General features: G+C 38.8%; 1 protein-coding gene and 1 pseudogene across 2 annotated transcripts in view; one reads left to right on the forward strand and one right to left on the reverse strand.

The window, feature by feature from the left end:
* FARSB (phenylalanyl-tRNA synthetase subunit beta) overlaps positions 1–23764 on the forward strand; it is an 896824-nt gene that overhangs the window by 244719 nt on the left and 628341 nt on the right. The gene's annotated exons all lie outside the window — the stretch shown is intronic.
* Positions 20312–20835, reverse strand: LOC126932850 (interferon-induced transmembrane protein 3-like; annotated as a pseudogene). Its single transcript, XR_007718345.1, has one exon. The product of XR_007718345.1 is annotated as an interferon-induced transmembrane protein 3-like (transcript).

The raw sequence follows: 23764 nt of genomic DNA on the forward strand, positions 1-23764 counted from the left end.
GAAAATAATTTGAATAACAACATAATAAGAGTACTTGAGGCAAATTAAAATAAGAACAAAGAGATTTCCTGAATTAGCCAAATAAAAAACTTGATATTAGATTTTTTTAATCAGTAAATAAATTGAAAGAGATGGCTACTATTAAGACTTATACTTTTTGTTTTAAAAATGAACTGAAAGAGTAATACAGAGATAAAAATTGTTAAAGAAAATATAAGAGACCAGAAGGAGAGATCCAAAAGACTTATTATATCAATGACATTCATCTCAGAAGGACAAAAGAAGCAAGTTACATGCTGATTAAACTAATACTAGAAGTACATTCTCTCATCTAAAGGAAGACTGACAATTCCAAATATTTTTTATGAAAAGGTAGATATATCTTTAGTATGCATATTTTTATGCCTACTAAAATCAAAACTTACGAAGTTCAAAAAGAAAAGAAAATCTTAGCAGCTTCTAGACAGAAACAGCAAAATTATTTGCCAACAAAGAGACTAGTATCAGAATTCTCATCTACAACATTTAAAACCTAATTGATAGTAAAATAGCATCTACAGATCATTGACAAAAAATGACTACAAAATTAATAGATTATTTGTCTAACATGACAAAAAGATACCAAAGATTGAGGGAATACAGAATCCAAATACTCTATTTGAGTACAATTCTTGAAAAAGCATTCTAACAAGCAGTAAATTAACCAAAATAGAGAGATCATGACAGAAAAGATAAGAGGAAGAGAAATTGTACTAATCAATGAATCTCTATAAACAAGAAGGTAATAGATGAGAGACAGAGGGAAATGCAGAGAAAGAGGGAGAGGAAGGATGGGAAGGAGGAAGGAAGGGATGGAGGAAGGAAAGAAGGAAGGAAGGAAGGAAGGAAGGAAGGAAGGAAGGAAGGAAGGAAGGAAGGAAGGAAGGAAAGAAGGAAAGAAGGAAGGAAGGAAGGAAGGAAAGAAGGAAGGAAGGAAGATAAACTGTCTTGGAAATTGTAATATAAATGTTAACCCTAGCAGTAGTTATGTGGTAACAAACTGGAAAGGCTGGAGGAAATGGTTCATTTCCAATAAAACCAAATAAATGAAAATGTCATTATATATCTGTGCTCGGGTACCTGATGAAACTGAGGATATCGTCTTTTACTCACTGCTGACAGTGCTTCCACTATAGGAGCAGCATCTACCAGGACGCCACATGCTATTATCCCCTCTTACTGGTAAGGAGAATTCCGCATACATGAGTACAAAATATTAGCAGCTCTGGGTTTGAGCAAACACCCTCTGACTCCCACAAAGATTAGCCTCCAGGCAAAGCTGCCTTGGTTTCTGATTGTTAAAACACTGTATGCTTTTGAGTCAGGGACAGAAGGACAGAATGTCTTCATACCTTTCTGCAAGGGAATCACTTTGTCTCTGGTCGCCATAATTTCTTTGTGTGGTTTCATTGGTCTTGAAATTATTGAATAATCCACCTAAGATCCTGCCAATAGAGTGGCCAGTAATCTCATTTTTTTGAAACGATGTGGATTTTCCTCATATTGTTGTATTATATAGAGAAGGTGAGAGCTGTCTCAGGGATTTCTAGGGAAGCACTGTTTTATACTATTTAATGCCACAGAAAAAGCACTACATTAGTAGCTCAAAACATAGAAAGTCATCTAAATGTTTATAAGCATTCCTACTACAAAATGGTATTTCATCCATTGGCTTAATAGAACAGAACAACCTATAATTGTCATAGAAAAGTCCAAGAAGTTTTGCTGTAAACTTTCTTTATAAGTAAAATGGTAAACTATCGCATTTACGAGTAAAATGGTCTTGTGATATATTTGACCAAGAAGTAAATTGTAAGGACCTGTATCCTGAATCCACAGTAATGAAAACAATGACACAATTTATTTACTTTCAGCACACATGAAATTACCCTGGATTTAGGCATAGCTTTCAAGTTTTAAAACAAGAGTTCTGCAATGGAAACCAGCATTCCAGGGCTAGTTCTGAACACACATAACGATTTTTGTGGGGCCTGATACAGCCTACTTCCACAGAGGTCATCATGCACTGCACACAGACTACGGGTACAGTCCCTAAAACTTCCAGGCAACTGCAAATTCCAGACAGGGTTGCTCAGATAACTCTCTTCTGACCAACTTTATCTGGAATATCTTACCTGGGTATTGACTTATATGGCCTGAATGTTGCCCATGTCTGCTTCCCTGAAGAAAATACAATTAAAATAAAATCTGACAATCGTAGTACCTCTAATTTTAGTTCTAGGTTGACCTCTAAGGAGGCTATGGCCAATGTTCTTCCACTCCAAAATTCCTAAAGTCGAGGCATTGACACTATAGATTCCATCACTAGGTTGGAGAAAATGTACTAGGGCACTAGTTCTGGATATCAGAAGGAAGTCTGTGTCCCCTCCTGATAGTGACCTCAAAAATTCTCTGTGGTGCATAAAAAGCAAAGCCAGGAAGAGCCAACTTCTAGTGAGGATTGTGTAGTATTGTATTCACCGAATTTGAAAGAAAACATGTAATGTGAAAGTTCAAAGTTTGGTTCTTTGTGTTCAATACTCCAAGGTCAGATGCCATATAGCTGCAACTGACCATATGAAGTTTAATTTATAAAAAGAATGAATTTCAGCCCATTTGTATTGTTTACAGCATATGCACCTTATCTGATATAGAATTAAGAAAAACAAATTTGTGTCCTGCTGTTGAAATATATGGACAAAATAGATTTTATCTTTTTCTATAATGTAATTTAAAGCATATTAGGCTTGACCTAGCTGAATGATTTTTTAAATCTTGTTGTATTGAAGCACCAAAAATGAGTGAATCATTTTGCTTGAGTGAACACTGCTCTAACTTTTGAGGGAGGGTTTTCTTCTCTCTGTACTGTATTATCATAAAGATAGACTTTCAAGATAAATAGGGTTTCATAAGGTTTCCTTCAATGAGAAGAAAAGCCTTTCAAAACACGTTTGGAAAATAATGTCACAGGCATTAAACCACGTGTTTCAAGAAAATAAATCTTTACTAATTCCTTGAACAAGGAGAAAATAGAGATTTAAAAAAAAAATTAAAAACTACCTTATGAATCTATACTGAGAATTAGGACTAGATACTGGCCAGGTGCATTCTTCAGCACAGTTGGTGTTTCCACACCTGGTTTTGAAAGGACAACCATTCCAGATTAACTCTGTCCTTTCTCTTGTCACCTAAGGGAGATATACCCTAGACAAATAGAAGATTCCAAAAGTTTCATTCTTGGTCAGTGTAGATCGGTTGATGGCCATGGTAGGCTTCTGCATCTCTGGAGAGGCATGCCATGACACGATGAGCACCAAAGCCACGGAATTCTGGATGGGAATCCCCAGCCTCCTGGGATCACAATGTTTAGGTTACAACCAAGAAAGTCCAGACCAACTCCCCAGTGTGCTTTTAGAAGGAATACTTACGAACAAAATTCTCACTTTGCAAATTAACACAGGAACAGAAAATCAAATGTGCATACGTTCTCACTTATAAGAGGGAGCTAAGCATTGAGTACACGTGGATATAAAGATGGGAACAATAGACACCGGGGACTACTAGAGTAGGGGAAGAGGGAGCAGGGGAATGGCTAAAAAACTACCTACTGAGTTCTATACTCACTACTTGGGTGACAGAATCATTCATACTTCAAACCTCAGCATCACACAGTATACCCAGGAAACAAACCTGTACATGTACCCACAAATTTAAAATAAAAGTTGAAATTATGAAAGAAGTTCTGCTTTTGTTTTAACTTAAAAATAATTAGAACATTTAAATCTGCTCATTGCAGAAGATTCTAAAGATACTTAAAGGCACAAAGAAGAAAATTTATATGACTTATAATCTTATTTTCTAGAGATATTGGTGATACACACCTCTAGAATTTGTATGCAGGTGTCTATAGTTCTATAAACCAATTTGTGCTCACACTGCAAATACTATCCTGTAGCCTTGTTCTTCTCATTTACCAACAAATCTTAAACACTCTTCCATATCATCAGTTTTTCAACAGCACACCATTTCTAGGTCTTACAGAGAGCAATTTTTGACTATGCCACCTTTTGTGTAAGCAACTCTCTATTTTGCTATTATAAATAATACTAAAATGAACATCCTCATAGACACATTTCATAGCATACTCATTATAATGCTTTGTCTGTGATTTGGCAAAACCATTTCCTCTTCAGCTCCTTTATATGGTCCTCTCATCTTACATTCCTAAGTTTCTTTGATGTTCATGGCATCACATCTTTCTGGATGTTAGTAAGGACTCTTTGTTGTAAGCAGATGGAGTACATTATAGTAACTTATGCCAAGAAGTGAATTTATTGGTAGCTTATAGAATCTCCAGGAAGGCTGGAGAGCTCACTGGAGGCACGGCTCTGTCCCAGTGAACTTCCTGCTGTTTCCACACACAATTGCACACAGAATCTGCAGCTTCTACCCCCAGCCTCCCTGGCACTCGAATTTTTTTTTGAGACAAAGTCACACTCTGTTGCCAGGCTGGAGTGCGGTGGCACGATCTCGGCTCACTGCAACCTCTGCCTCCCAGGTTCAAGCGATCCTCCTGCCCCAGATTCCCAAGTAGCTGGGACTACAGGCATGTGCCACCACACCCAGCTAACTTTTTTATTTTTAGTAGAGACAGGGTTTCACCGTGTTGGCCAGGATGGTCTCAATCTCTTGACCTCGTAATCTGCCCGCCTCAGCCTCCCAGAGTGCTGAGATTACAGGCGTAAACCACCCACCGCGTCTGGCCCCTCGACTGGATTCTAAACACTGGTACTGTCACCATTGTTGTCACTAGAAACTAGAAGGAGCTGCTGTCATCACCATTTCTGGAGATCTCATCTCAGCCACCATCTTTGTAGTCATCCTTTTGATCTTGTTGTTATCACTATCCGCATCACCTCTGAAGTCTTAACTTCAAGCATTCCCCTCCGTGACCACTGTTTCCTGACCTCAGCTGCTCTAGCACAACCACTTGAGCAGTTCTTTAGCCACTATAGCACTTTGACTCACTCATTCTATCACCATGTCATGTATCAGCTACCTGTTACTGCATAAAAAATTACTCCAAAACATAATGGCTTAAAACACACAACATTTTTTGTGTGTGTGGTTTCTGTAGGTAAAGAATCTGGGCATGACTAAAATGGGTCGTCCAGCTTTGGGTCCTTTTCAAGGCTTCAATGATGATGCTGGCCATAGCTGTGGTTTTATCTAAAGGCTTGATGGAAGAAGAATCTGCTTTTTGTTGTTGACAAGATTCTGTTCCTTACAGTTTGCTGAACTGAGGACTTCAGTTTTTCACTGGCTGTTGTTCAGAGGCTCCTCTCAGTTCCTGGGCCTCCCATTGCACAGTTCACAACGTGGGTGCTTCCTTATCAGAGCCAGCAAATCAGATGAGAGGGTGCTACCAAGAAAGAAGTCACAGTCTTTTGTAACATTCTCAAAAATGGCATCCAATTATATTTAGCATATTTTTTTCACTAGAAACAAGTCACTAGGTCCAGCCCACATACAAGGTGAGAGAATTGCTTGAATGTGAATACCCACAAGTGAGGATAATTAGGAACCATGTTAAAAGCTGCCTACTACCTACTATCATCAGCCCGTACAAAGAATGTACAATCATTCTTTCATCCATTCAACTAACATTTTGAGAACCTAGTTGGTGTCAGGCACTGGTCTAAAACTTGGCAGTGAAGTAAGCAAAGTCAATGGCTCTGATATTGTTTACATGATTATAAACATGGTTTACATGATTATAAAGGCTTTTGTTTTATTTCCCGAGGACAAGGATAGTTCTCTTGCCCCACTGTATTCTGTACAACACAGCCTCATGTCATCGAGGATCGGTATTTATTATATTGCACTGAATTGTTAGATATAGGTTTTTAAAATATAGAAATATATCTCTGAGAATTGGTAATGTCTTACAAATATGGATTGTGTGATTTTTTTTTCTTATTGGTATATAAAAGAAACAGTGCATCTTACAGCTAATGGAGTCTTAGATTTAATGAAATGCTATAATAATGTAGAGTTACTCAGCATTTTAAAAGTTCTGGCATCCCAAATGTTGACAGAGTGAGTAAGTATTACCCTTGGGTTAAGGGGCAGGAAAGTGGGCATATGAATCCTCTCTTGATATGATCAGTGTTGCTCTCTGCACCTGAATGTAGACATAAAGTTTCCTGGCTCCTCCAACTTTCTTCTGGGAAACAACACATTCATGTGAGTCCAGCCCTCGATCCATGATCTTTGCACGTTTTTTAACTTTATTGTGACTTATGTGGCAACTACTTCACAGAGTTATATTATTTAACATTTGTAAACTAAAAATAAAACCCTAGCTCCCCCCACCTCTACCCCCAACGAACTGAACAAACCCCTTCTTGGCTAAGGGCACTCCAGAGAAACCTTACAACCCTGAGTTTCCAGACAAAACAGGTGGGAGGTCAGACACACCTCGTTATCCCCCCTCCCTTTATGGTTTAGACCAGGGGTGTTCAATCTTTTGGCTTCCCTGGGCCACATGGGAAGAAGAACTGTCTTGGACTACACATAAAATATGCTAATACTAACAAAAGCTGATGAGATAAATAATAATAATAATAATAATAATAATAATAAAAACCAAATCACAAAAAAAAATTCATAATGTTCTAAGAAAGTTTACGAATTTGTGTTGGGCCACATTCAATGCTGTCCTGGGCAGCACGTGGCCTGCGGGCTGCAGGTTGGACAAGTTTTTAAACACATCTGACCAGTGTTAATGTTAAAATAGAGATCATAAGACTGACAGAACAGACTCCTTGTGGCAACAAGATACCAGATTATAAACAGGACCTAAATCCATACCAGGTAAAGGATAAGCCACACAGCCCTACAGTTAAAGAATAAACTATATTCTAAGTGCCACAAGGATTTTCTGTTTCTCTAGCAGCTAAACAAACACTGGCTTCAAGATAAGCAATATTAAAATAATTATAGCCCACCACCAGATACATTAACTAGCCCTCTGTTTCACAAGCCATAACTGGAGCTTTGATTGGACTAGGGACGGATTTCAGTAACTTTCTACTGATAAGAAAATGGCTGGCCGGGCGCGGTGGCTCAAGCCTGTAATCCCAGCACTTTGGGAGGCCGAGACGGGCGGATCACGAGGTCAGGAGATCGAGACCATCCTGGCTAACACGGTGAAACCCCGTCTCTACTAAAAAATACAAAAAACTAGCCGGGCGAGGTGGCGGGCGCCTGTAGTCCCAGCTACTCGGGAGGCTGAGGCAGGAGAATGGCGTAAAACCCGGGAGGTGGAGCTTGCAGTGAGCCGAGATCGCGCCACTGCACTCCAGCCTGGGTGACAGAGCCAGACTCCGTCTCAAAAAAAAAAAAAAAAAAAAAAAAAAAAATGGCTGACCAGATCGGTCCTAGCCAGTTTACAAAGGCTGTGCACTGAGTGCTTTTGTGTCTCAAAAAGACTTTTTGACTTACAATGCCTAATTGTAATACATATAAATATTAAGTGTCCACCCCAACGTGAACATGGGTCATATGTAACATGCAAGTTTGTTAAATAGGCATGCATCAGGACCACCTTCATGAATATTCATGGCCTTCCTGTGACCTCTTGAATATGTACATTTAGTCAACCTGGTCAGCATAAAGCTCCTATTCCAACCTCTCCTCCTTTGAAATGCCTTTCTGTTGTCTTTGCGGGAGGCTGTGCTTCCTAGCCTGTGGGATGGTCACCTTGCAAGCTGTAACCCTTTTTAAGAAATAAAGTCTCCTTTTTTAAATTTATAGATCTTTTGATTCTTAAGGTAACACATTAAATGAAATAAATCATGCAAAGTACCTAGAGCAGTGCCTGACAGAGGAAACTGTCAACAATGATTTTTCCATCCCCTGTTGTTTTCTGGAGCAGATAAAGTTCTGTCCTCACCTTTTCCACCTCCCGTTTTGAAAACAGAAGATACCCTAAAGGGAATCATCTCTTCTGTACCATGTAGTAGGAAGGCTGGGCTTCAAATTCAGAGAAACTGAATCCAAATCCTAGTAGTGCAGGATTTCTTGTCTTCAGCAATACTGGTGTTCGAGGCCAGATAATTCTATATTGTCAGGGGCTATCTTGCCACGGCAGGATTTTTAGCAGCATCCCTGACCTCTACCCACTAGATGCCAGTAACCCATGCCTTACATGTTGTGAAAATCAAACATGTCTCCAGACATTGCCAAATGTTTGCAAATTTGTCCCCCACCCCACACTGTCAACCGCTGTTTTACTGTATGCCAACTGGCCACCTTGGGCATTTCCTCTGTGTTTAAAATGAGAATAGCAATGCTACATCCAACAGTTCTGGGGATGAGCTGCTGTACAGGGAAATCAATTTCTGGGCTCGAAGGCCACTATAAACCTAATGAGGATTGTGTTTCCCATGTTCTGACTACAGGTGTAGTTTTAATGTGTACTTCTGAAGGTCAGTTAGTGCTGCCATAGAGATGAAATGAAGCATGGCTAAAAAGAATTATCACATGGCAAACAGCTGGGAACAAGCAGTCATTAACAGAGTGTTGAGTTTTCAAGCAGATATCAAAGCAAACACCTTCCTAAGGCCAGGCTCAGAGTCACACCAGCACAGGATCATGTTGAGGGCAGATCATAAAATCTGCAAGCCCTAAATATGCCACCTCCAGTTTACAAATTGGTATATTGAAGAAAAATTATAGAATGGTAATCTCAGATGTATTTGTCTCTTTCTGTGCTTTTTTTTTTTTTTTTTTTTTTTTTTTTTTTTGCTTTTTTGTTGTTGTTGTTGATGGAGTCTTGCTCTGTCACCCAGGCTGAAGTGCAGTGGCGTGATCTTGGCTCACTGCAAGCTCTACCTCCCGGGTTCACGCCATTCTCCTGCCTCAGCCTCCTGAATAGCTGGGACTACAGGTGCCCGCCACCAGGCCCAGCTAGTTTTTTTGTATTTTTAGTAGAGACAGGGTTTCACCGTGTTAGCCAGGATGGTCTCTATCTCCTGACCTCGTGATCCATCCTCCTCAGCCTCCCAAAGTGCTAGGATTACAGGCATGAGCCACCAAGCCCGGCTGCTTTCTTTTTTAACGTACAAAAAGATGTGCATAGAACTGATTTGAGCAAAATATTGGCCATCAGCCTTCTCCCACTTCCCCTTGCAGTACTCCTCTCCCCACTACGATGCCTCGGCTCTGTCCCTGCCCACCCTGAACCACAGTCCCCTTTCCCTCCATGCCTGGCCACAGCGTCTCCTTGCGATAATTCTATTACCTCAACTTCCTACCTCAAAAGGATCTGATCAGAACTCAGTGAGTTGCAACCCTTGTTCTCCAAGCACTACGTTCCTTTTAAAAGCACAACTTATTTAACCAACAAGAAAGAGATAGTCATATATCATTTGTTCCAGAGAGGAAAGGGAAATAACTAAAAATCAAAAGGCCTGATTTTACCAATACTTCCTTATGATTTTCATGTGTGAAATATTGAAGAAGCAGAGACACTCTGCAAATGTGCTTCTAGCTAATTATCTCAGAGGGAGACTTGTACTTCCTCCTGAAAGTATTAGTCCATCGCCTGAGCTAAGATTAACTTTATCTCTAAATTTTCACACACATCATATGCAGATTCATTTTTAAATAATATTTCTTTTATTAAAAACCTGTTAATTTCATAAGATAATAAAGGAGTAACTCACCAGATCAGTCTCACGGGAAATTAGGGTGGAAGAAGACAGATAGTTGCCTACCATATGGTATGAAATGAGGAGGAGCAGAAGGATGGCTTCTCATCCCAAATGAAAATATTCTTCCTTCTCACACATCCATCGGAGGTTTGAATTTCCCCCATTAAAATGCATTGTCCTAACAAAGGCAATAACATATTTTATCCATTCTACAACACTTTTCATAATTTCTCATTTCTAAAATCTAAATGTATTTTGCAATCAATGTTGATGGCTACATTCAGTATAGTAGTATTCCACCACCCTCTACTGTCAACAAGAAGCTGTAAAATCAGTGACATATCTTATAGTTAATGGCATGTTAATATCAAGGAGATGTGAAATTTAAAGCTGCTTGGAAATTAGTTTAACAGAGAGCATGAGGTCAAACCATACCTTCAAGGCAGGTCACAGGGGCAGGAGCTGGGGAAGGGAGGAATGATGTTTGGATCATTGTGGGGAAGATAGCAGAGCCACATCACAATTTACCTGATGCCACAGCAAAATATTATTCTGAAAATTTCTTGAAGTCTATGTCTCTCATTGGCATACAGATGAAGTTTGGCCTTTTGGCCCATTTTATTGACATGATGTATAACAGCTAAATACTATGAGATTTGTTTTCCAATGTATGAGATATGAATGCCAATCCAGGAAGGGGAGGGGAGAGGAGGGGAGGGGAGGGCAGGGCAGGGCAGGGAAGGGAAGGGAAGGGGGAAAAGAGAAAGCAATGAAAAAGAAAGAGGGCGGAGACTTGACTGACATTACCCAGAGTATCTGTAAAACGGGTAGTAAAACCAGCTGCTTCCCGATGTGGGGCTCTCTTTCTTGAACCTTATGTCACAACTTCCAATAATTCTGTTATTTTTAGGTGGATTGGTAATGCAGTTTTCTCCCTTTTGGAGTCTGGGGCCTCTATAGACTTCCCTTTACCTCTGTTGCCAAGACTTGAGCTCAGATTGCATTTCTAACCTAGGGTCCATGGAGGAGTTTGCAGAAGGTTTGTGAACTAGAGAACACTCATTAGTAATGTTCCTTTGATTTTCTTTCTATTGCTCTGGAAACTATTTTCGTAAGTAAGAGAGTTTAATGCTACTTTTTGCAATTATATTACTGTTTTCTATCAAAGAAGCGCAATGTAAGACATGAGGCGATATAGTGAAGAAATGTATAGCTGCCATTATTTTCATGTAACACTATTCATCAGCGTAGGAATTTTTAAAAACTCATCATTTTAATTATGGCATGAGTCTTTGTTTGCCTTGATCTTTTTAGGCTGGAAAATGTCAAAGAAAAGGGAATACTACAAAGCTATGCATAATAACGTTTTACTTCCATTCTGAAATGTCGTGAGTGTATCCTCTTTCTGGAAGGTCTCTTACCTTTCCATAAAATATAGAATCAGCAAAGCCAAAGGAATGTTACATGTTACTCAACCTGAAAATACATCTGATAGTGTGACTTCTTCTCAGAGGCAGATGAAATTGCAAAAGGCTGGAACTTCAGCAAAATTTGGATATGTCCCAATATAAATGCTTTGTATTTTCAGGATGGGAGAAGGGCCCAACTGTTCTGTCTGTGCAGCTATTCTGGGAGTTTGGAGAGGACAAACTTTCTAATGAAGGAGGAGAGCCTGTACAGGCTAAAGTCAAAGGGATAAAGTGCCAGAAACCCCAAAGGATTCTGAAGGTCCTTCAGTTCAGGCTTCCATAAAAGTGAAATAAAGATTCATAATCCTTTCCCAGCTAACATAAATTCAAGAAGAAAGCTTTCCAGATATAATCTCATAGACTTCTGGACAAAGGAATCCCTTTTCTTATTTATTCAAATGTTTACTTAGTATTTACCATGTGCTGGGTACCATTCTAGGTACTGGGGGTATAGCACTGAACAAAATAGGATTCCTGCTTTATGAACTTGTATTCTGCTATGTGATGAAGAATCTTTGAAATTTTGTTGTTTCCTTCCTTAATCTCTCTTGACAAAGCAAGCTATGGGGCTCCAGTTATCTTTGCTACTAAAGATTTTCATGAATCAGAATTTTCAGGACATGTTGCCAAAAGAAACAAAGTTGAGACGGATGGCATGTCAAAGATAACGCATCAAAGGTTACTTTATGATTTTATCTCATTATCAACAAAATGATAATAGCCATCTATTTATTTCTGAACAAGATTAACATTTATATTTCTGAATAGACAATTTGGATTAGTTTCCCTCTTTTTCATGAACTAGACATTAATTTGTACAATAAAAAAGAAATGTATTATGGTAAAGATGTTTTAAATATTCTATGTGAAGACAATCAAGTTTCAATCCAATGAAATAAACTTTATGCAAAACAGTATGTGCGTATACATATTTGCATTTTCCTAAGGACGGAACCCATAGATTCCATTACAACCTTAAATGCATTTGTGACTCCAAAGGGGAATGAGGGAAGATAGTTAAGAAACTGTGCCCTAAGAATCCCCCTATCTTGCAAGGTGTAGCAACTTCTAGTGAAGCTACTCATCACACTTTTTTCATCTGTCACATTCAGTAGGAGGCGCACAGTCTACGGTTGTGGAATAACTAACTTACATTAGGTTAAACTACCAGCATGATGTGAGCACCTGTTTTTCCAGGAAATTATGGCTTTTGTAACTAGTGATACAAGAAACTAGCAAGACACGTCAGCAATGATCTCCACTCTCATAGGATTTCTAGTATAGATCAAAAGACCGGACCTAATCATAAAAAGGAAATGTAAGAAATGCCATACAGCAATTTCTTAAAATGTGAGTGGCACATGAATATGATGCCATGGAACATTTAGTCTCAATAATGAAAAGACATCCTTTTTCAATTCTCCTCAACTTCTATATAAGACAAGAGTCTCAGTTTGGGGCTAATATGTCCTTAATACCTCTCTCCCTTACTAATCTCCTTTTTTACAGGAAATAGACCTCAGGCTCAGAGACTTCCAAGCGAAGAATCTTCAGCTAGAATTATTTTTAAGATCTCATCACATGTCACTTGCATTTTTACATTTATATGAAGTGTAATATGTATAACTTGAACTAATCCTAAATTCACAGCTTGATACACTTTTATATACACATGGATGGATTTATATAACCATTGACAGATTAAGATATAGAACGTATCTATCATCCAGAGAGCTCTTTTGTGCCCTCTTCCAATCAATACCCCTCTCTAGTTGTAGCTAGTATCCTGACTTCTGTTTCCATAGATTAGATTTTCCCATTCTTGACTTTTACAGAAATTGAATCATATAGTTCATATCCTTGCCTCTTTTATCTGTCACATCTTTGATATTCATGCAGTTGGATGTTATAATAGTTTGTTCTTTTTTTTTTGTTGCTGGGTAGTATTTCATTGTGTAGATACACCACAACTTCTCTGTTGTACCAGTGTGGACATTTGAATTGTTTCCAGCTTTGGGCTATTATAAATAAGGCTGCCATAAACATTGTTTTCTTTTCACTAGAATTTAAAAACAGTATTTTGGTTTCATCGCATTCATTATGGTTGCTTCTTATTTAAGGCAAGTAATTCTGGTTATGTGTTTTGGGTGCATTTAGGGTAGTATGGCTGTAGGCTGGTTATCTATTTCAAATAGCAATAAAATAGTTCATTTTAAACTTAATTAATTTAAAAAAACAAAATTTCTAGAACATTGTAAATAAATAATTGTATATTAAGGAATGTATTTGTTCAATTTCATGAATGCAGCAGCCAAAAGACCAGGGAAATCTTTGTGAAATTATTCTAAGACAACAATAATTGGTTGTTAGAAACTGAAAGATTTTGAAAGTAAATACTGTGGGAATTTAGCATACAAGTGGGTTCCAAGGGACCCCCCACCCCCCCCCCCCCCCCCCCCCCCCCCCCTCCCCCCCCCACCCCCCCCCCCCCCCCCCCCCCCCACCCCCCCCCCCACCCCCCCCCCCCTCACACCCCCCCCCCCCCCCCCACACCCCCCCCCCCCCCCCCCCCCCCACCCCCACCCCCCACCCCCCCCCCCCCCCCCCCCCCCCACCCCCCCCCACCCCCACACCCCCCACCCCCCCCCCACCCCCCCCCCCCCCACCCCCCCCCCCCCCCCCCCACCCCCCCCCCCCCCCCCCCCCCCCCCCCAACACACCCCCCCCCCCCCCCCCCCCCCCCCCCCCCCCCCCTCCCCCCCCCCCCCCCCCTCCCCCCCCCACCACCCCCCCACGCTGGAATAAATGCAAAGCCTTTGGGGTTCACTAAAGTGTGAATACTTTGAGGGAGGGAACGACATCTTATTCACACTGATGTGCACATCACTCTGAAGAAATACCTGGTCCCAAAGACAGTCTTCATTAAAACTTGTTTCATATGAACAGGCTATATAGCTCTCCATACCCCAGGAATAGTGCAAGATAGCCAAGAAGAAGACACAGAGAGTACCGCAAGCAGGGGAGCAATATGAAAAAGGGAACAAGGCAGAGAGAGCAAGTAATATTCACAGAATATTAAGCAGAACAAATGGACTCCAGAAGATCCTTATAGGGTAGCAACAAGGGACAGAAGTGAGAAGGGAGGGGCGGGTCTGGGGAGGCAGGAGGTTGAGTTGCAGAACCCACCTCCATGGGATTTAGCCAGACAGTTAATTTTGTAGACTACACACTTGAATGTTTTCCTCACTATGGGAACTTGAAAAACATAAGGTAGCTTATCAGTGAAAAGCAGCTTAAGAAAACTTCTAAAATTTCCATGGTGTGTGGGGGCCTAGTTTGCTCATCACTCTCTTTTTCGGAAGGGTTTTCTGCAAAGTCCCAGACGTTGATTACCCTTTGCATTCTGTTCTTCATGAGCAGGAATGTTTTCAAAATGAAGCACAAACTGCTGCTGTCTGAGCCGCCTGACTTACACGTTCCAGAAACTTTGCTTCCAGACAAGAAATTTAGTCTTTGCTTTTTTTTTTTTTTTCCCCAGCAGAATGTGCCCGTGCACATCTCATATTTCATCCAAATGAGAAAGTTCGCTATGAAGAGTTCTCCATAACACAGCTGACATTGGTTTAGATGGGACTAATTAAGTTTAAAGCAGGTCAGAGGTATAAGAAGCTATGGAGCATGAAATACCTTTTCATCAAAAACATATTTTGAAAAGCAGAGAAGCTACAAAATTCTGCGTCTCTCATTAGGAGTGTGCTTTATGATGCAAGCAGAAATCTTAAGCTTGCCTCATGGCAACAATTATTCTTGTGGGTCTTAAAAGTCATAATCAGCTTTTCATCTCTGTGAAGCATAAGCTTGAAAATGTAACAAATAATTGCAGCTCATAAACCCTGTAAGCTGATAGGAAATGATCTCACAAGCACATCAATGTTTAGGAGCAGCGCAGTCTAATACTGGCTCAGGGTCTCATCAGAGCAAGGTGTTGACTCACATGCACATTGGGTATCACAGCCATGACCCGGAGCTACCATGCGCATTGCTACAAAGGCAGTACCTGTAGAGTTTCTATTTAGGAATTGCTGAGCTTCTCCTACTCTGAATTTTATGAACCAAGGTAAAATATTTCATTTATACACAACTGTCATTACACAGATAAGGAAACGGAGGTGAGGAAGGTGCTTCAAAGGTTCTTCCAGCTTTAACATTTCAGCTTGTAGTCCTGCTTGTGTATTGAGAAAGTGGGCATCTCAAAGGAAGCTCTTTTAACTCAGTAAATATAAGTCTTGCGGAGATACATTTCTGAGTAATGTGATGGTTAATTTTATGTGTTAACTTGACAGGGCTAAGGGACACCCAGATAGCTTATTATTTCTGGGTGTGTCTGTGAGGGTGTTTCTAGAAGAGATCAGTGTTTGAATTGGTGAACTGAGTAAAGCAGATGGCCCTCCTCAACGTCAGTGAGCATCATCCAATCCATTAGATCCAGAAGGGTCCAAATAGAACAGAAAGGCAGTAGATGAATTTCCTCTCTTCTTGAGCTGTAACATCCATTTTTTCTTGCCTCAGATGTCGACACTCTGGTTCTTAAGCCTTCAGACTCAAACTTAATTATACCACCAGCCTTCCTGGTTCTCCAGCTTGCAGAGGGCAGATTGTGGGATTTCTCAGCCTTATAATTGCCTATTTCTATAACATATATATTGTGTCCTATAATATATATTATTACATATTATATTATCACATGTATTATATAATATATATCTGTAACTATATATATTAGTATTTCATAATAGCATTTCATATATATGCTATTGGTTCTGTTTCTCTGGAGAATCCTAATACACAAGTAATAATAATTATTATCATTATTTCATGTTTCGCACAAAATGATGATGTTTTTGACACACCATTTGCAGGGCATGCATTTTGAGCTGATTTTTCAAACGTGCATGAAAGGTTGGCATAGGTCTATTCTTACTGTTTGTTGCCATTTACATGTGACCATCACAAATGCAAAGAGGTTAAAAAAGATTCTGTGATTAAAAAACAAGTTTGAAACAGCTTGCCTATTAATCCTGTAACTCCATTTACCCCCAATTTCTTCAACCAGATTTTCCTCTCTTTTGCCACAGCCTTTGCCCCATCCAAAACTTCAACAAGCATTATTATTGTCCTGTCAAACTTTGAAAGTGCTGCTTTGCACTGTATTATAAAAAAACAAGAGGAGAGGTCAAAACCTGTTGGAAAAGCCTGTTTTGCATACCAAATAATTTGTTTTGGTGAGTAGTAGATTCCTAGTCTTTTCCTAAGAATCGGACAAGAAAAAACAGATTTAAATAAGGTAAAAACATAACATTTTGGGGAAATTTTCAGATTGAATTACACAGCCAAAGGTAGTTTGAATTATCTCCTGAAATTGTGAAATAACTAAATGAGGAAATCACATACACACACACAAAAGCAAATGGCTGATAAATACACAAAACTATATTCTGCCTCATCCATAATCTAAGCAGTACAAATTTAAACAAAAATGAGACACAATTATTTATTCTATAAGACTGGCCAAGATTTAAAAGAATCTAAGGACAAGTGACTAAAGGAGTGTAAATTGATATCACTTTCATGATGGACAATTGGGTATACGCATAAATCCCTCCAAAAATGCATATTTTATTTGACTTAGACATCCTGCTTTTTAGAATGTATCCTAATGAATTAATCTAACAAATGCACAAAGACGTATGTGCAAGTTGTTTATTGTAGTGCAATTTATAATATTAAAAATTAAAAATTTCGTTAAATTTTGTTACAATTGGTGAACCTACAATGACACATCATTATCATCCATTATACTATAATGGAAGATGCATGTCTTTATACATTTGCCTAAACCCATAGATGTACAGCACCAAAAATGAATCCTAATGTAAACTAAAATTATTTGTTAATTTATTAATTATTAACAGTTCATTAGGAACTGTTAGCACTTCATGGCACATGGGGGAAGGGAATATAACATTATAACATGTTTTTTTGACCATGTTTTTTTGAATAAGAGAGTTTAATTGTGAAATAGTAGAACTCTTTTATTGTTGGTACATAATACTTGAACATACTCATGTGGTACATGTGATGTTTTGGTACATGTGTACAACACGTGATGATCAAATCAGGATATTTAAGATATCCATAAACTCAAATATCAGTTATTTCTTTGTGTTGGGAACATTTCAAATCTTCTAGCTATTTTGAAATATATAATAAACTATTGTTAACTATACTCACCCTACTGTGCTATCAACAGTAGAACTTGCCGTTTCTATCTAGCTGTATATTTGTGTCCATTAATTGACCTCTTTTCACATCATTCTCCACCTTTCCTAGTCTCTGGTAACTATCATTCTTATCTCCAGAACATCCAAAAGAACCATAAGATCAACTTTCTTAAATCCCACAGTGTTAGAATGTACAGTGTTTTTCTTTCTGTGCATGGCTTATTTTACTTAACATAATGTCCTCTAGTTCCATCTATGTTGCTACAAATGACAGGATTTCATTCTTTTATATGGCCGAATAGTATTCCATTGTGTATATCACCACATTTTCTTTATGCATTCTTTTGTTGCTGGGCATTTAGGTTGAATCCATATCTTGACTATTGTGAATAGTGCTGCAATGAACATGGGGGTGCAGGTATCTCTTTGATATACTGATTCCTTTCCTTTGGATAAATACTCAGTATTTATGGGATTTTATCCCATAAATTGCTGGATCATATAGTAGTTCTATTTTTAGTTTTTTGAGAAAACTTCATACTATTTTTCATAATGACCATACTAATTTACATTTCCACCAAAAGTGCATAAAAATTCCCGTTCCTCCACATTATCTCCAGCATTTGTTTTTCTTTGTCTTTCTGATAATAACCATTCTTACTGGGGTGACATTATTAGTTTTGCAGTATATTTTGAAGTCAGGTATTTTGATGCTTCTGGCTTTGTTTTCTTGCTCACTACTGCTTTGGCTATTCAGGGTCTTTTGTGGTTCTACACAAATTTCAGGATTGTTATTTCTATTTCTCTGAAGAATGTCTTTAGTATTTTAATGGAAATTGTATTGAATCTGTAGATGTTAAAATTTAATTATACTAATTCTTCTGATCCATGAACATGCGATGTATTTCCAATTGTTTGTGTCCTCTTCAATTTCTTTAGTTAGTTTTTTGTAGTTTTTCTTGTAGAAGTCTTTTACCTCCTTGCTTAAATTTATTTAACAAAGTATTTAATTATTCTTTAGCTGTTATAAATGAGATTGTTTTCTTGATTTCTTTTTCAGCTAGTTTGTTATTGATGTGTAGAAATGCAACTAATTTTTGTGTGTTGATTTTGGGTCCCACAACTTTACTGAATTTATCAATTCTAAGAGGTTTTTGGTGGAGCCTTTAGGCTTTTCTATATATATAAAACCATGTTTCTATATATATAAAATCATGTTCTATATATATAAAATCACAATTTGACTTCCTCTTTTCTAATTTAGATGCCTCTTATTTCTTTCTCTTGATTGATTGTTCTGTCTAGGACTTCCAGTACTTTGTTGAATAGGAGTGGTAAAAGTGGGTATCCTTGTCTTGTTCCAATTTTTAGAGTAAGGCTTTCAGCTTTTCCCCATTCACATGACCTTTATTATGCTGAGGTACATTCTTTCTGTGCCTAATTTGTTGAGAGTTTTTATTAAGGGATGTTGAATTTTATCAAATGCTTTTTTTTTTGCATCTCTTGAGATGATCATATGGTTTTTGTCCTCCATTCTGTTGATGTGATGTATCACACTTATTGATTTGCATATGTTGAACCATCCTTGCATTCCTGGGATAAATCCCACTCAATTATGCCACATTCTCTTTTTAATATATTGCTGGATTAGGCTTGCTAGTATTTTGTTAAGAATTTTGATGTATATGTTCATCAGGGATATTGGCCAATGGCTTTGTTTTTTGTTCTGTCCTTGTCTGGTTTTGGGATCAAAGTAATGCTAACCTCATAGTATAAGTTAGAAAAAAATTTTTCTCTACTTCAACTATTTGGAATAGTTTGAGAAGAATTAGGGCTAATTCTTCTATATATGTTCATAGAATTCAGCAGTAAAACCATTGGTCCTGGACTTTCCTTGTTGAGAGACTTTTTATTACTGATTCCATCTCACTACTTATTACTGGTATGTTCATATTTTCTTTCTTCCTGTTTCAATCTTGGTAAGTTGAATGTGTCCAGGAATGTATACATTTCCTCTAGATTTTCCAATTTATTAACAGATAATTGTTCATAGTAATCTCTATGTTCCTTTGTATTAGTATCAGTATCTGTAGTATTAGTATCCGTATCTGTAGTATTAGTTTTAAGGTTTCCTTTTTCCTTTAATTTATATGGGTCTTCTCTCCTTTTTTCTTAGTATAACCACTGCTTTCTCAATTTTGTTTACGTGTTCTAAAAGCAACTTTTCGTCTCATCGATCTTTAATATTGTTTCTTTATTCTCTAATTTGTGTAGTTTTGCTTTGATCTTTATTATGTTTTACCTTCTAGTAATTTTGGGTTTGGTTTATTATAGCCTTCCTAATTCTTTGAGGTATATTATTTGGTTGTTTATTTGAAGTCTTTCTCTTTTTTTTTTGATGTGGGTGCTTACTGCTATAAATTTCCTTTTTAGCATTGCTTTTGTTGTGTCTCATAGGTTTTGGTATGTGATTTTTCATTTTTATTTTTTTCAAGAAATTTTTTTATTTACTTCTTCTTCTTTTTTTTTTTTAATGGAGTCTCGTTCTGTCACGCAGGCTGGAGTGCAGTGATGTGATCTTGACTCTGCAACCTCCGCCTCCCAGGTTCAAGTGATTCTCCTGCCTCAGCCTCCCAAGTAGCTGGGACTACAGGTACCCACCACCATGCCCAACTAATTTTTGTATTTTTAGTACAGACAGGCTTCCATCATATTGGCCAGGCTGGTATTTACTTCTTTTTTTTTTTTTTTTTTTCCAGAAACATATACACTTTATTGAATGCCATTGTAGAAAAGTGTGTGAGGATAAAGGGCTGATACAGGACTCAGCTCCCGGGGCAGGGTGAGGAATGGAAGGTGGAGTACGTGGGATACAGGTTATGGGCAGAGCTCCTGGCCTGAATGATGTCTCCTGATCTATCAATAGGCTTGCAAGATCAATACTGGGATGACGATGAGCAGAATGGTCATGAGGATGCCCAAAATCAGGGCCCAGATGTTCAGGCACTTAGCGGTGGAAGCATAGGCCTAGGCCCCAGTCAAGTCACCAGCCATCTTCCTGTCCCTAGACTTCACAGAGTAGGAGAATGCTATGAAGCCCAGGCAGCAGGGGTTCATGAAGAGCATGAAGAGGGTGTTGAACAGGGACCAGACGACATGATCAGGCACGGAGGTCTCACTGCAGATGTGGATCACGGTGGACGTCCGGGGAGCAGTGTTGTGGGGCGCCCTCAGCACAGCCACCTCGTGCTTCTCCTTGAGCATCTCATAGTGGGGTGGCTGGCCACTGTTGATAGGAGAGAAGAAGGTTTGGACTGTATGGTTCATGGTGTCCTGCAAAGGCCAGCAGTGGTCGGGTTAGTGGGATGGTTCTCAGTCAGGTCAGCTGCATTGTTTCCCTTTCCTTCTGTGCCTGGGAGGTTCCCTGTCACTTTCCTGCTAAGTTTCAGTGTTCTCTCTTAGACACCCTAAGCCCCTATTCAGTGTGTGGTTTATCTACTGGCTGTTTCAGTCCTTTGTGGAGGCAGCTAGTGCTGGGTGCCTCTAGTAGTTATCTTGACCCTTCATGTTTAAAGACCCTTTTGTTCTTAGCACATTAAACACCTGTTGAGTTGTATCACATTCTAAAATGGTCAGTTAACTAAGTACATTTGGAAAGAGAAAGGAAAAAGCATTTTCACAGATTTTCATTTGCTGGAGGCTGATGGACATGATCCTATTGACTCATGGATTACCCCATCCCCACCCTGCTTTGTTTATGTAAATATGTTTCTTTAGGGAGGCGACCTGGGGGCAGTGAACAGAGCTCCCTCTTCTTTGACTCTTGTTAGTATCTAGAGCCACTTTCTGATTCAAGTTTCTCCAAAAACAGAAATTAATTCCTCTCATTCAAAATTACATAACTTTCTTAAATTCACTTTCTCTCTCAGAAACACTCAGAAGTGTTTATCTCAGCTGTGTCTTATGTGGTTAGAAAAAAAATGTGCACCCGATATGCCCGTAGAAAAATATTCAATAACAAAGGAAGTATTTTCTCTTTCTCTGCATATGAATTTGATTCTCTGAGCATGGCCCTCAGGAGCAAAATGAGTTTGGTGAATTGGAGTCACTGAGTGTAAGAGCCTGGGTTGCTCAAGTTTGACTCACCAATGTCTCGATGACCCTGTCATCCTTATTTATGCACATCCTTATTTTTGCCTTCCACATTTTTTTGGAGTCTCCAAAATATGCTTTGCATTGCTGTGATGGCTGTCATCATTGGAAAACGATGAATATTTTACAAATAGAAGTAGTCCTATTTCTGTCATTGGACTATACCTACTTCTGTGACACATCCCTGCTTCTGTATTAAATCTAAATCTCAAAAAATAACTTAGAGACTTAGGCTATCCCATCAAAATCAAAACACAGAAGAAAAATTCTAGAACAGAATATCATGGTTACTGAAATGTTTCTTGCTGGTTTTCTGAAGAAAAGCTTTAGTAATTCTTTTATTGTTAAGACTAACTTAACCGTACAATTCTGACTGCTCCCTTATTTCCTAGGGATGATTTAACTTCACCCTTCCATTTCTGAAGCCTGTGGGATTTTCTAAAATTTAGTGCAAACAATCAGTCAAAGAAAGAAGCATTCAACCAAAGGAGAAAACACCAAGGATCCGCTTTCACGGTAATGTTGCTCAAAGGGATATAAAGTGAAACTTAGACTAAAATCGCTCATCTTTATTCAGATTGAAAAAGACAGGTTTTAAATCTTCCAAATTCAATGTGTTACAGAAAGACTGTGAGTTTGCAAGTCAGCAAATGTGTATCCTCTCAGTTATTTAGCTGTCTGAACTTCAACAAGAGATTCAAACTTTTTGGGCCTCAGTTTCTTTTTCTTTTTTTTTTTGTAAAAGAGGAAAATTAATGCTTGCTTCATTTGGTTCATATAAGGAATGAATAAGAGTTAATATTTAGCCCCTGTACCAGTTATCTATCACTAAGTAACAAACACCCCAACATCATTTCTCACAAATCTCTGGGATGGCTGGTGGTCTCACACAGGCTTGCTCTTGTGGTTGTATTCATCTGGTGGGTCAGCTGGAGCTGGAGACTCTGTGTTGACATCGCCCATGTGTCTGAGGCCCTGATGCGAATGGCTGGAAGTCTGGGACCTCTCTCTTCACATGGTTCCTCATCATTCAGTAGATTAGCCCACCTTTATATGGCATTTAAGTTCCAAGAAAGTGAAGGCAGAGGCTTCAAGGCATCTTGAGGCTTAGACTCAAGAGCTCCCAAAACACCACGTCAGCCACATTCTACTGGTTAAAGCAAGTTAGAATGCTAACTAAGATTCAAGGTGGAGAAATAATATCTACCACTCAATGGGAAGTGCTCTGGTCTCAGTGTTTGTGTCTCATCAAACAGATATGTTGAAATATTAACCCTCAAGGTAATGGCATTAGATTGTAGAGACTTGAGAGGATTATTAATTCTTGAAGATCGTGCCCTCATTGAGATTAGTGCCTTATAAAAGAGACTCCAGAGAGTGAATTCACCCCTCCCAAAATATGAGGACATACCCTAAAGGTACCATCTATGAACCAGGAAGTAGGACTTTGTCGAACACTGAATCTGCTGGCACCTTGGTCTTGGACTTCCCAGTCTCCAGAACTGTGAGAAAAACATTTTCATTGTTTATAATGATATTACGATGTTTTGTTATAGCAGCCCAACCAAAACAGGAAGAATGGCAGTATTATATTGCAAATAAGCGTGTATATAGAGAATGTTATTCATTAAGGCCGTTATTATAATATACTCCCACTTGTATTATAGTCTGTGGGCCCTGTTTTCAAATTCTGTAAAGTTTAGGAGAATCTTTTATATTTCCATTGATTGGAAACTATGGTAAATTATTACAGTAATGGCACCCAGTGAATCACATACCTTTTCATATTCATGCCTTTATGTATTCCCCTTCAGAGTCGACATTGGACTTGGCCATGTGAATTGTTTTGGCCAATGGAACACCAGCAAATGTAACACAAATAGAAGCTTCAGAAGGTCTTGTACATTGGGGCTTGTTCTCTTGAACACTTCGAAACTGCAATGCCATAAAAAACCTGGGATGAAAAGCAACTGTAGAAAGAAGAGTGCAGCTGGGCATAGGTTGCAGAAGTTCTACCAGCCAGATATAGCTATACGAGTGAGCCCAGGTAAAACCAGCAGAAAGGACACCCAGTCATCCCACAGAATCGTACCTAAATGGCACT

Source organism: Macaca thibetana, chromosome 12 (assembly GCF_024542745.1).
Source record: "Macaca thibetana thibetana isolate TM-01 chromosome 12, ASM2454274v1, whole genome shotgun sequence".
Taxonomy (NCBI): Eukaryota; Metazoa; Chordata; class Mammalia; order Primates; family Cercopithecidae; genus Macaca; species Macaca thibetana.